The sequence below is a fragment of the Bubalus bubalis genome, chromosome 2 (genome assembly GCF_019923935.1).
Source record: "Bubalus bubalis isolate 160015118507 breed Murrah chromosome 2, NDDB_SH_1, whole genome shotgun sequence".
Lineage (NCBI taxonomy): Eukaryota > Metazoa > Chordata > Mammalia > Artiodactyla > Bovidae > Bubalus > Bubalus bubalis.
In genome coordinates this window covers 24,629,160-24,641,808 of record NC_059158.1, presented here as the reverse complement: position 1 = coordinate 24,641,808, position 12,649 = coordinate 24,629,160, and the positions used below count along the sequence as shown (strand labels likewise).

The following is a 12,649-nucleotide window of genomic DNA, read 5'->3' as shown; positions in this document are numbered from 1 at the left end:
GGACCCTGTGACACTCCGTCAGCAGTTCCCTGACGGAAGCAGGCCCATGTCCACCTTTAATTCTACCACTCTAAGCAACTTGCAAACAGTTCTGAGATTAGAACATTTACCGGCGTACTTACACACTCACTGACATGGAGAGTCTGGTAGAACAGAGGGAAAGTCATAGGTGGGTAGGTAGGACGGTGGACACAGGAGGAGCTAAGCTGCTCTGTTCAACACCTGGGTATGTATCTCAGGAAGGCCAATAGCAATGGACTTGCTCAATTCACCTTCCAAATCAGAACAAGACTAAAAAGCTCAGGTGAGTTTTTTTTTTTTGTTTTGTTTTGTTTTTAATTTATTTTATTTTTAAACTTTACATAATTGCATTAGTTTTGCCAAATATCAAAATGAATCCACCACAGGTATACATGTGTTCCCCATCCTGAACCCTCCTCCCTCCTCCCTCCCCATTCCATCCCTCTGGGTCGTCCCAGTGCACCAGCCCCAAGCATCCAGTATCGTGCATCGAACCTGGACTGGCAACTCGTTTCATGCATGATATTTTACATGTTTCAATGCCATTCTCCCAAATCTTCCCACCCTCTCCCTCTCCCACCGAGTCCATAAGACTGTTCTATACATCAGTGTCTCTTTTGCTGTCTCGTACACAGGGTTATTGTTACCATCTTTCTAAATTCCATATATATGCGTTAGTATACTGTATTGGTGTTTTTCTTTCTGGCTTACTTCACTCTGTATAATAGGCTCCAGTTTCATCCACCTCATTAGAACTGATTCAAATGTATTCTTTTTAATGGCTGAGTAATACTCCATTGTGTATATGTACCACAGCTTTCTTATCCATTCATCTGCTGATGGACATCTAGGTTGCTTCCATATCCTGGCTATTATAAACAGTGCTGCGATGAACATTGGGGTACACGTGTCTCTTTCCCTTCTGGTTTCCTCAGAGTGTATGCCCAGCAGTGGGATTGCTGGATCATAAGGCAGTTCTATTTCCAGTTTTTTAAGGAATCTCCACACTGTTCTCCATAGTGGCTGTACTAGTTTGCATTCCCTCAGGTGAGTTTTAAATGTGCATAGGTTCTGCTGGTGATGAGGAGCTTGTAAGCAGGCTCTCTAGTTCTGCACAACAGGATGCAGGCACAGAGCCCACCCAGTAGCCAGATGTCTACTGCCGCATAGATAACATGCCTCATGCTTTCCTGTGGCTTCTTCACAACTTCCAGTAGCCTCATACCCCTTGGCATAGAGGTCAGAGGGGTGGGCCAGACTTCCATGACAGCTGCTGGCGATCTCCCTGCAATAGCTAAGAGGGACACTCTGATTTTTGGTTTCTTTGAACCAGTCTGTATTTTCCCAGTGAGAAGAGTTGTGAATGCAACAACAGGATGACGGCTGTCTCGGAACATAATAGCCCAGCTAGCAGAACAGGGTTGGTTCCACCGTAGGTCTTCTGTATTTTCCAAATGCTGCGATCAACCTCATTTTCCACCTTCGCTCTGTAAACATATCCCCAAACCACTACAACAACTTCTGTGACCAAAACCTAAGAGTAAGATGACAACAAATGTGGCAGGTCTACAGCGGCTTTCCTGGATGGTGGCATAGCAGCCAATCAGCCCGGTAATGAAGAGCCCGGCTCTTACAGCTACGATCAGCGTAGCAGGGAGGAGAGGGTAGACGTCTTCAAAGAAGTGGTGGTAGTGGTTGTAAGGGATGAAGACATATGCTCCCACACCAGAAGATGAGGCTGAGAAACACCAGTGTGGTCTTGGAGTAGGTGATGCCACACTGGCCCTTCTCACGGGGGGGACATGCTCACTAATGAAGGTTGCAATGAAGGTTGACGGAGCCTCCCTGCTGGGAACTGGCCAGCCTGCATGGGAAGGCGGGGCCCTCCCCCGCCCACCCCTCCTCGTAGCTGCTCACCCCAAGCCCCAGCCAAAGGTTCGTTAACAATGATGGATGGACTGAATTTTTAAAAAGTGATAACAGACCCTTTGTTTCATTTTTCTAATGCTGCCCTGTCCGCATGAAACTGTTTATATTTAAATCTATTAAAATAAAATAAAATAAAATTTAAAATTCAGTTCCTCCATTGAACTGGCCATACTTCAAATGCTCAAAAGTCCCATGTGGTCAGTAGCTACCATAATCGAAGTGTAGATCTAGAACATTTCTATCATTGCAGAAGCAATTTTTGGACAGCAGCAGACCAGTGGATTCTTCTTTCATCTGCAGAATCTTGAGTATAGTTACAGGATGATGACAATGTGGAGTTCCAATTCCAATTCATGAACTCTTTTCTGATGAGTGAGTGTCCATCTCCTGTGTGAGTAAAAGTTAATTATTCCAACTAGACAGAAATAGTTAATATTACTTTTAACAGTTTTACATTGTAAATTGCAACCAATAGAGAGGTATGTAAAATATATTTGGATTTACCTTAAGTGAAAAAAATTTTTTTGAGGTTTTTTTACATATCATATTAATTTACATACATTTATTTTCAGATGTACCACATAGTGATCCAAAATTTTTATAGAGTATAATCCATTTTGGAGAAGGAAATGGCAACCCACTCCTGTATTCTTGCCTGGGAAATCCCATGGGCAGAGGAGCCTGATGGACTGCAGGCCACGGGGTCACAAAAGAGTCAGACGTGACATAGCAAATGAACAACAACAACATACTTCATTTAAAGTTGTTACCAAGTACTGGTTAAATTTTCTTTGCTGCACAATACACCCTTGTAGTTTATTTATTTTATACACAGTAGTTTGTACCTCTTATTGCCCTACCCTCATCTTACCCCTTCCCATTTCCCTCTCTCCAAATTACTAGTTTGTTTCTGTATCTGTGAGTCTGTTTCTGTTTTGTTATATTCGTTTGTTCATTTTATTTTTTAGATTTTACGTGTAAGTGATAACATACAGTATTTGTCTTTCTCTGACTTATTTCACTAAGCGTAATACCCTCCAGGTCCTTCCATGTTGTTGTAAATGCAAAATTTCATCCTTTTTAATGGCAGAATAGAATTTCACTCATCTTTGCAGAATATGCTTCCACATATTAGGAACTTAGATTGCTTCGGTATCTTAGCAATTGTAAACAGTGATGCTATGAACATTGGGATGCATGTATCTTTTTGAGTTAGTGCTTTCATTTTCTTTGATATATACCCAGGTGTGGAATTGCTGGGTCATATGGTAATTCTATTTTTAATTTCTTGAGGAAATTCCACTGCTGTTTTTCATAGTGGCTGTACCAATTTACATTCCCATCAACAGCATACAAGGTTCCTTCTTCTCCACATCCTCACCAACATTTGTTATTTGTGCTGCTGCTGCTGCTAAGTCGCTTCAGTCGTGTCCGACTCTGTGCAACCCCATAGATGGCAGCCCACCAGGCTCCCCCGTCCCTGGGATTCTCCAGGCAAGAACACTGGAGTGGGTTGCCATTTCCTTCTCCGTTTGTTATTTGTAGATGTTTTAAAAATACACCCATTTTATATTTATTTATTTATTTGTTCATGCTATGTGGCATGCAGGATCCTAGTTCCCCAACTAGGGATAGAGTCCGTGTCCTGCCCCCCTCACACACTGGGAGGGCAGTCTTGACCACTAGACAGCCAGGGAAGTCCATATCTGTAGACTTTTTGGAGATTGTTATTTTGACAGATACGCAGTGATAGCTCATTGTGTTTTGATTTGCATTTCTCTGATGACTAGTGATGTTGAGCATGTGCTGCTGGCCATCTGTAAGTCTCCTTTGGAAAAATGTTTATGCAGGTTTTCTGACCATTTTTTAAAGTGGGTTGTTTGTTTCTTTGATATTGAATTGTATGAGTTATTTATATATTTTTTACGTTAACCCTTTATCAGTCATATCATTTGTAAATATTTTTCTCCCATTCAGTAGGTTGTCTTTTTATTTTGTTGACAGTTTCATTTGCTCTGCAAAAGCTTATGAGTTTTGGGTGTTCCCTGGTGGTCCAGTGGTTAGGAATCAGTGCTTTACTGCATAGTCCCAGGTTTGATCCCTGGTCAGGGAACTAAGAGCCCACAAGCCACACAGCATGACTTAAAAAAAAAAAAAAAAAAGGTTATGAGAGTTTAATTAGGTCCCACTTGGTTATTTTTGCTTTTGTTTCCTTTACCTTAAGAGACAGATCCAAGAAAATATTGCTACGATTTATGTCAGAACATGTTCTGCCTATGTTCTCTCCTAGGAGCTTTATGGTTTCAGGTTTTACATCATTTCAGTTCAGTTCAGTTGCTCAGTCCTGTCCAACTCTTTTCGACCCCATGGACTGCAGCACGCCAGGCTTCCCTGTCCATCACCAACTCCCGTAGCTTGCTCAAACTCATGTCCACCAAGTCGGTAATGCCATCCAACTATTTCATTCTCTGTCATTCCCTTTTCCTCCTGCCTTCAATCTTTCCCAGCATCAGGGTCTTTTCCAAGGAGTCAGTTATTCGCATCAGGTGGCCAGTTATTGGAGTTTCAGCTTCAGCATCAGTCCTTCCAATGAATATTTAGGCTGATGTCCTTTAGGATTGACTGGTTGTATCTCCTTGCAGTCCAAGGGACTGTCAAGACTCTTCTCCAACACCACAGTTCAAAAGCATCAACTATTTGGCACTCAACTTTCTTTATAGTCCAACTGTCACATCCGTACATGACTACTGGAAGAACCATAGCTTTGACTAGAGGAACCTCTGTTGGCAAAGTAATGTCTCTGCTTTTTAATATGCTGTTTTGGTTGGTCATAGCTTTTCTTCCTAGGAGCAGGCTTCTTTTAATTTCATGGCTGGAGTCCCACCTGCCGTGATTTTGGAGCCCAAGAAAATAAAGTCTGTCACTGTTTCCATTGTTGTCCCATCTATTTGCCATGAAGATGGGACCAGATGCCATGATCTTAGTTTTTTGAATGTTGAGTTTTAAGCCAGCTTCTTCACTCTCCTCTTTCATGTTCATCAAGAGGCTCTTTAGTTCTTCTTCCCTTTCTGCCATAAGGGTGGTGTCATCTGTGTATCTGAGGTTATTGATATTTCTCCTGGCAGTCTTGACTCCAGCTTGTGCTTCATCCAGCCCGGCATTTCACATGATGTACCCTGCATATTAGTTAAATAAGCAGGATGACAATATACAGCCTTGACGTACTTCTTTCTTAATTTGGAATCAGTCTGTTGTTCCATGTCCGGTTCTAACTGTTGCTTCTTGACCTGCATACAGATTTCTCAGGAGGCAGGTCAGGTGGTCTGATATTCCCATCTCTTGAAGAATTTTCCACAGTTTGTTGTGATCTACACAGTCAAAGGCTTTGGTGTAATCAATAAAGCAGAAATAGATGTTTTTCCGGAGTTTTCTTGATTTTTCTCTGATCCAACAGATGTTGGCAATTTGATCTCTGGTTCCTCTGCCTTTCCTAAATCCAGCTTGAACATCTGGAAGTTGATGTTTCACTTACTATTGAAGCCTGGTTTGGAGAATTTTGAGCATTACTTTCCTAACATGTGAAATGAGTGCAATTTTGTGGTAGTTTGAACATTCTTTGGCATTACCCTTCTTTGGACTGGAATGAAATCTGATGTTTTCTAGTCCTGTGGCCACTGCTGAGTTTTCCAAATTTGCTGACATATTGAGTGCAGCACTTTCACAGCATCATCTTTTAGGATTTGAAATAACTCAACTGAAATTCCATCACCTTCACTAGCTTTGTTTGTAGTGATGCATCCTCCACTTGACTTCACATTCCAGGATGTCTGGCTCTAGTTGAGTGATCACACCATTGTGGTTATCTGGGTCATGAAGATCTTTTTTGTATAGTTCTTCTGTGTGTTCTTGCCATCTCTTCTTAATATCTTTGGTCCATATAATTTCTGTCTTTTATTGTGCCCATCCTTGCATGAAATGTCCCCTTGGTATCTCTAATTTTCTTGAAGAGATCTCTAGTCTTTCCCATTTTATTGTTTTCCTCTATTTCTTTGCATTGATTAATGAGGAAAGCTTCCTTATCACTCCATGCTATTCTCTGGAACTCTGCATTCAAATGGGTTTATCTTTCCTTTTTTCCTTTGGCTTTAGCTTCTCTTTTTTCTCAGCTATTTGTAGCCCTCCTCAGACAACCATTTTGCCTTTTTGCATTTCATTTTCTTGGGGATGGTCTTAATCACTGCCTCCTGTACAATGTCATGAACCTCAGTCCATAGTTCTTCAGGCACTCTGTCTATCTGATCTAATTCCTTGAAGCTATTTGTCACCTGCACTGTATAATCATAAGGGATTCAATTTAGGTCATACCTGAATGGTCTAGTGGTTTTCCCTACCTTCTTCAATTTAAGTCTGAATTTGGCAATAAGAAGTTCATGATCTGAGCCACAGTCAGCTCCTCGCCTTGTTTTTGCTGACTGTATAGAGCTTCTTCATCTTTGGCTGCAAAGAATATAATCAATCTGATCTCGGTATTGACCATCTGGTGATGTCCATGTGTAGTATCTTTTCTTGTGTTTTTGGGAAAGGGTGTTTGCTATGACCAGCACATTCTCTTGGCAAAACACTATTAGTCTTTGCCCTGCTTCATTCTGTACTCTAAGGCCAAATTTGCCTGTTACAGATATCTCTTGACTTCCTACTTTTGCGTTCCAGTCCCCTGTGATGAAAAGGACATCTTTTTTGGGGTGTTAGTTCTAGAAGGTCTTGTAGGTCTTCATAGAACCATTCAACTTCAGCTTCTTCAGCGTTACTGGTTGGGGCATAGACTTGGATTACTGTGATAGTGAATGGTTTGCCTTGGAAATGAACAGAGGTCATTCTGTCATTTTTGAGATTGCACCCACGTACTGCATTTCAGACTCTTTTGTTGACTATGAGGGCTACTCCATTTCTTCTAAGGGATTCTTGTCCACAGTAGTAGATATAATGGTCATCTGAGTTAAATTCGCCCATTCCAGTCCATTTTAGTTCTCTGATTCCTAACATGTCAATATTCACTCTTGCCATCTCCTGTTTGACCAGGTCTAATTCATGGACCTAACATTCCAGGTTCCTATGCAGTATTGCTCTTTACAGCATCGGACTTTACTTCCATCACCAGATGCATCCACAACTGGGTGTTGTTTTCACTTTGGCTCCGTCTCTTCATTCTTTCAGGAGTTGTTTCTCCACTCTTCTCCAGTAGCACACTGGGCACCTACCGACCTGGGGAGTTCATCTCTCTGTGTCATATCTTTTTATCTTTTCCTACTGTTCATGGGGTTCTCAAGGCAAAAATACTGAAGTGGTTTGCCATTTGCTTTCTCCAGTGGACCACGTTTTGTCAGAACTCTCCACCACGATCCGTCCTTCTTGGGTGGCCCTACGCAGCATGGCTCATAGTTTCGTTGAGTTAGACAAGGCTGTGGTCCATGTGATCAGTTTGGACTGATCAGTTTGACATCATTTAGGTCTTTATTTTGAGATTATTTTTGTGTATGATATGAGGAAATTTTTTTATCTCATTCTTTTACATGTAGCTGTCAGTTTTCCCATCACCACTTATTGAAGAGACCGTCTTTTTTCCATTGTATATTCTTGCTCCCTTTGTTGTAGATTAATTGACTAGATGGCACAAAAGCAGACATACAGATCAGTGCAACAAAAGACAGGGCCAGAAACAAACACACACCTCTAGTCCCAGAAATGTTGTTGTACTGCCGCTGGTGAACGGGGCTGGTGCCTGCTGACTGGTTTGTGAGGCTGGTGTCAGCTGGCTGGTGGGTGGTGCTGGGCCCAGAGTATCCTGGGGCTGGTGCCCACCCACTGAGGAGCGGAGCTTGGTCCAGGGGTCTCTGGCTGCAGGGCCCTGGGAGTCTTGGGTCGAGTGCCTGTGCCATTCTGTGGGGTACATCCTGGGCCCTCTGGTGGAGGACCATGCTCAAGGGAGGCTGTGGGCTCAGGGAGTTTTAAGGCAGCCTGCCTGGGAACCCACATCTCCTCATTCTCACCAACCCCCGCCCCTTATATACACACACACACACACATAATGATCCATATGAGGTCTGTGCAGCGTTGCATTGCCCTGGCCCAGCTCCTGGTGGAGCAGAACGTCCCAGTAATTTCTATCCACTGGGGGATGCCCCAGGAGGAGAGGTGCGTCAAAGATGGGGAAGATGTTTTGTGTCCTTGGGAGGAAGAGGTCACAAAGAGGCCTTTCAACATTTTTCTACTTTCCTTCCTCTTGAAGGCATTCTCAGTATCAACAGTTTAAAGATTTTCAACACTGAATTCTTGTGGCTACCAACCTTTCCTCTGTGAGCAGAGGGGAATTGAAAAAGAGAGGAAATTCCCTAATGGTCCAGTGGTTTGGACTCCATGCTTTCACTGCAGGGGGCAGAGGTTTGATCCCTAGAACTAAGTTCCCACAAATTTCGCTGAGCATACCAAAAAAAAAAAAAAAAAAAAAGTGGGGGGTGGTGGGAAGAGAGAGAGAGAAAGCTATCCCTGGTGCCTCTTTTTTTTTTTTTTTTTTTTTTGATAAAGATACCAGACCTATCCAGGAGTTGGTGATGGACAGGGAAGCCTGGCGTGCTGCAATCCATGGGGTCACAAAGTCGGACACGACTGAGCAACTGAACTGAACAGAACCAGATCTATCATAATGCCCCAGATCTATCATTTTGGGGTAATCTTTACCATCTTATTTAGTCTCAATTACCTCCTTAAGGGCCCCATCTTCAAATTCAGTCTCATTGGTCTTAAGTAATCAGCATGAGATTTTGTTTGGGAGGGATGTAATTAAGTCCAGTTACAGAAGTGTTGATTTGATTTCCAGAGGTCCAGACTCATTAGGTGTGAAGATGTGGGTCACACTCTTAGGTAAGGTACAAGGGCTGGGACTTCTGTGCTCTGAAATCCACAGCAGCATCTGTGCAGAGGCTCAGCTTCCCTGGTGGCTCATTCCGCCTGCCATTCAGGAGATGTGGGTTTGATCCCTGGGTTGGGAAGATCCCCTGGAGAAGGGAATGGCAACCCACTCCAGTGTTCTTGCCTGGAGAACTCCACGGACAGAGGAGCCTGGTGGGCTACAGTCCATGGGATCACAAAGAGTCAGACACGACTGAGCGGCTAACACTTTCACTTCACTTTAATTCACTTCACCTGCTCCCCGTGGGTTGTTCTCAGACAGTAACTGGTCTCAGCAGGGACACCAGGGGAGGCTCGTTCCTGGGAGACATGGGGCTCCTCAGATGACCAGCTGTGACTTGAGGACTCCCTCTGGCCTTGTTTAACTCTGGTCACATTGTCTGATGGTCTTGGAGAGTCCAGTAAACCTCTCCTTCTGTCTGTCACTTGGGGTCAGAGTTGCATCTTGGTCTGCGAGCTCTCATCTTTACTGATGCCCTCTCCATATTCTCTGACAAGTGTTTAATAAAATTCTCCTGATCTTAATCCCATTTTGGCAATTGTTTCTTCCCCTTTTTTAAAATATTTATCTGTTTGACTTCTTTGGGTCTTAGTTGCAGCACTCAGGATCTTTTGCTGCAGTGTGCAGACTCTCTAGTTGCGGTGTGCTGGCTTAGTTGCTCCACTGCATGTGGGATCTTAGTTCCCCGACCAGGGATCCAACTTCGTCTCCTTCATTGCAAGGTGGATTCTTAACCACTGGACCACCAGGGAAGTCCCAGCACTTGTTTCTTGGAGGACTGGGACTAACAAAATAATTTCCATCTGTATACCAATACCAATATACTTATTCCATTTTGTAAAATCCTTCTTTTTTTCCAACTCCTCCTACCAGCGTTTGCACCATTTTGCTTGTTTTGTATTATCTCTTTGAGGTAATAGATGATTTTTTCCAAAAAATTGAAGTATAGTTAATTTATAATGTTGTGTTACTTTCAAGTGTACAGCAAAGTGATTCAGTAAATACACACATATATATATATATTCTTTTTCAGATTCTTTTCTATTATGGGTTATTATAAGATATTGAATATAGTTCCTTGTGCTATAAACTAGATCCTTGTTTTTAGCTTATTTTATATATAGTAGTTTTTAACCTGTTTTATATGTAGTAGTGTGTTTATGTTCATCCCAAACTCTTAATTTATATCTCCCTCATCTTTCTCCTTTGGTAACACAAAGTTTGTTTTCTATGTCTGTGAGTCTATTTGTTTTGTAAATAAACTCATTTGTCTCATTTAAGATTCCACATATAAGTGATATTGTATGATATTTGTCTTTCTCTAACTGTAGATATTTATTGTTTCAAGCTACTAAGTTTTAGAAGTAGTTTGATATACAACAATAGATAACTAACAAAGCTCTCATAAATCTCTATTATTCTATAGGTATTGCCTAAATTTGTTTTATTTCCTTGCAACTTGAAAATGTTATTTATACGCATTTCCAATTTCTCTCTTCTTTCATTTTTTATTTTCTTTTGTCTTTTCTGCTTCCTCCCTTCCTTTCCTCCTCTCCTCCTTCCTTTATTCTTATTTTTGGATATTTCAAACATATAAAAAAATACTACGTAGGTATACTAAGAGTCCTTTGGACTGCAAGGAGATCCAACCAGTCCATTCGAAAGGAGATCAGCCCTGGGTGTTCTTTGGAAGGAATGATGCTAAAGCTGAAACTCCAGTACTTTGGCCACCTCATGCGAAGAGTTGACTCATTGGAAAAGACTCTGATACTGGGAAGGATTGGGGACAGGAGAAAAAGGGGACAACAGAGGATGAGATGGCTGGATGGCATCACCGACTCGATGGACGTGAGTCTCAGTGAACTCCGGGAGTTGGTGATGGACGGGGAGGCCTGGCTTGCTGCGATTCATGGGGTCGCAAAGAGTCGGACATGACTGAGCGACTGAACTGAACTAAACTGATACTAAAAGGAAGCACTATTTGTTTATACTAAAAATATAATGCCAAGATATATGGAATAAAAGCAAAATAAAAGAAGTAACTAGTTGTCTGAAAAGAAAATGCCTGGTTGATTGTGCAAACAAGTGACTAACTCTTCCTTCCTTCCCTTAAGCTGAGTTTCCTTCATTTTTAGAACAAACACATCGGCCACATGAACACTTACACATTTCTGGTAAAAGCTTAAGTTGGTACTAGCACTTTTTTTGTTGTTTCATTTTGTTTAATTGTAATATAGTTGATTTATAATAATGTGCTCGGTAGCGGTACTTTGGAACTCAAAATAGCGCTATTTAGTATGGTTAAAGTATATATACGATCTACTCTAGTATTTGACTTTAAAAAATCCTGAAAAAAATTTAATTTTAATTTTGGTTTTAGCACATACATGAAAGCTTTGATGTCCCTCCCTTCCAAAGATGAAGCTTAATTTTTTTTCTTCTGAGTGTGGGCTACACTTAATGACTCACTTCTACCTGATTTAATGGTGTGTGACTTTGAGTCTAGGACATAAAACTCACTTCAGCTCCCATCTTTGTTGCTCTCTCTCACTCAGATCACTTGTTCTGGGGAAAGCCAACTGGTATGTTATAAGCATGTTATAAGTGGGGCTAGTGGTACAGAATCTGCCTGCCAATGCAGGAGATGCAAGAGACATGAGTTCGATCCCTGGGTCAGAAAGATCCTCTGGAGTAGGAAATGGCAACCCACTCCAGTATCTTTGCCTAGAAAATTCCATGGGCAGAGGAGGGTGGCGGGCTACAGTCTATGTAGCCATGGGGCCACAAAGAGTTGGACACGACTGAGTGACTAAGCACAGACACAAGGAACATGTTATAAGCAGCCCTGTGGAAAGGTCCATGTGTCTAGAAACTGAGGCTCTATTCCAACAGCCTGCAGACCCAGCCGAGCCATCAGATGATGCAACCCTGGCTGACTGTTCCCTTTTGAGAGGCCCAGAACCAGAGACCTTCTGGGAGATGATACATGTTTGTTGTTTTGAGCAGCTGATTTTTTAATAATTTATTATGCAGCAATAGGCAACTGATACAGTGTCTCAGGAAGAAAACAAATTATTGTATTTTAATTTTTGTTTGCTGTAAATTTCTCTAAATGCCTACTCAGGTCCATGATGTATTGAAAGAGCATTGGGCTGGGCGGGCGGCGGCGGCCTCTGGCCGGAGGGAGCTCCGGGGCTGAGTCCGCGTCGACGCCGACCGCGGAGGCGGCACCTTGGGCAAGGGGTAGCGGGGCAAGTTGGCCACCGCCGCCGCCGCCAGAGGTGGTGGGAGAGCCGCTTCGGGGTAGGGGGCGGGTGGGGGAGGGAGGGGCGGGCAGTCGCTCGGCAACGGCACTTTTTAAATTTTTTCGAGTGCCGCAGCGGCGACCCCACCGCGCCGATGTTCCTGATCCCGGAGCGACAGCGACTGCTGCCTAACCTGGAAAGAGGAAGGCCAGCTCCTGAGCAGGCCTCATTGGTGGAGGAGGGGCAACCACAGACCCGCCAGGAAGCTGCCTCCACTGGCCCCGCCCTGAGACCACAGCCACCACTATTCTAGCTTCCGTGAAGGAGCAGATAGAAAGAAGGAACTCACTTCTGTTCAAGTGCTACCTCTTTCATGACGCCAACCATGAAGTTCACCCCAGCCTGAAGTCAACTCTCTGCTGATCTTTCTTAGCACTTTATACCACTGCTCTGATTCATCACATGCTCCTTTGGATGATATAATTAA

General features: G+C 42.9%; 1 pseudogene; it reads right to left on the bottom strand.

Moving 5' to 3' along the window:
- Positions 1 to 1,006: 1,006 nt before the first annotated feature.
- On the bottom strand, positions 1,007 to 12,392 carry LOC102413113 (annotated as a pseudogene).
- Between the last annotated feature and the right edge of the window lie 257 nt (positions 12,393 to 12,649).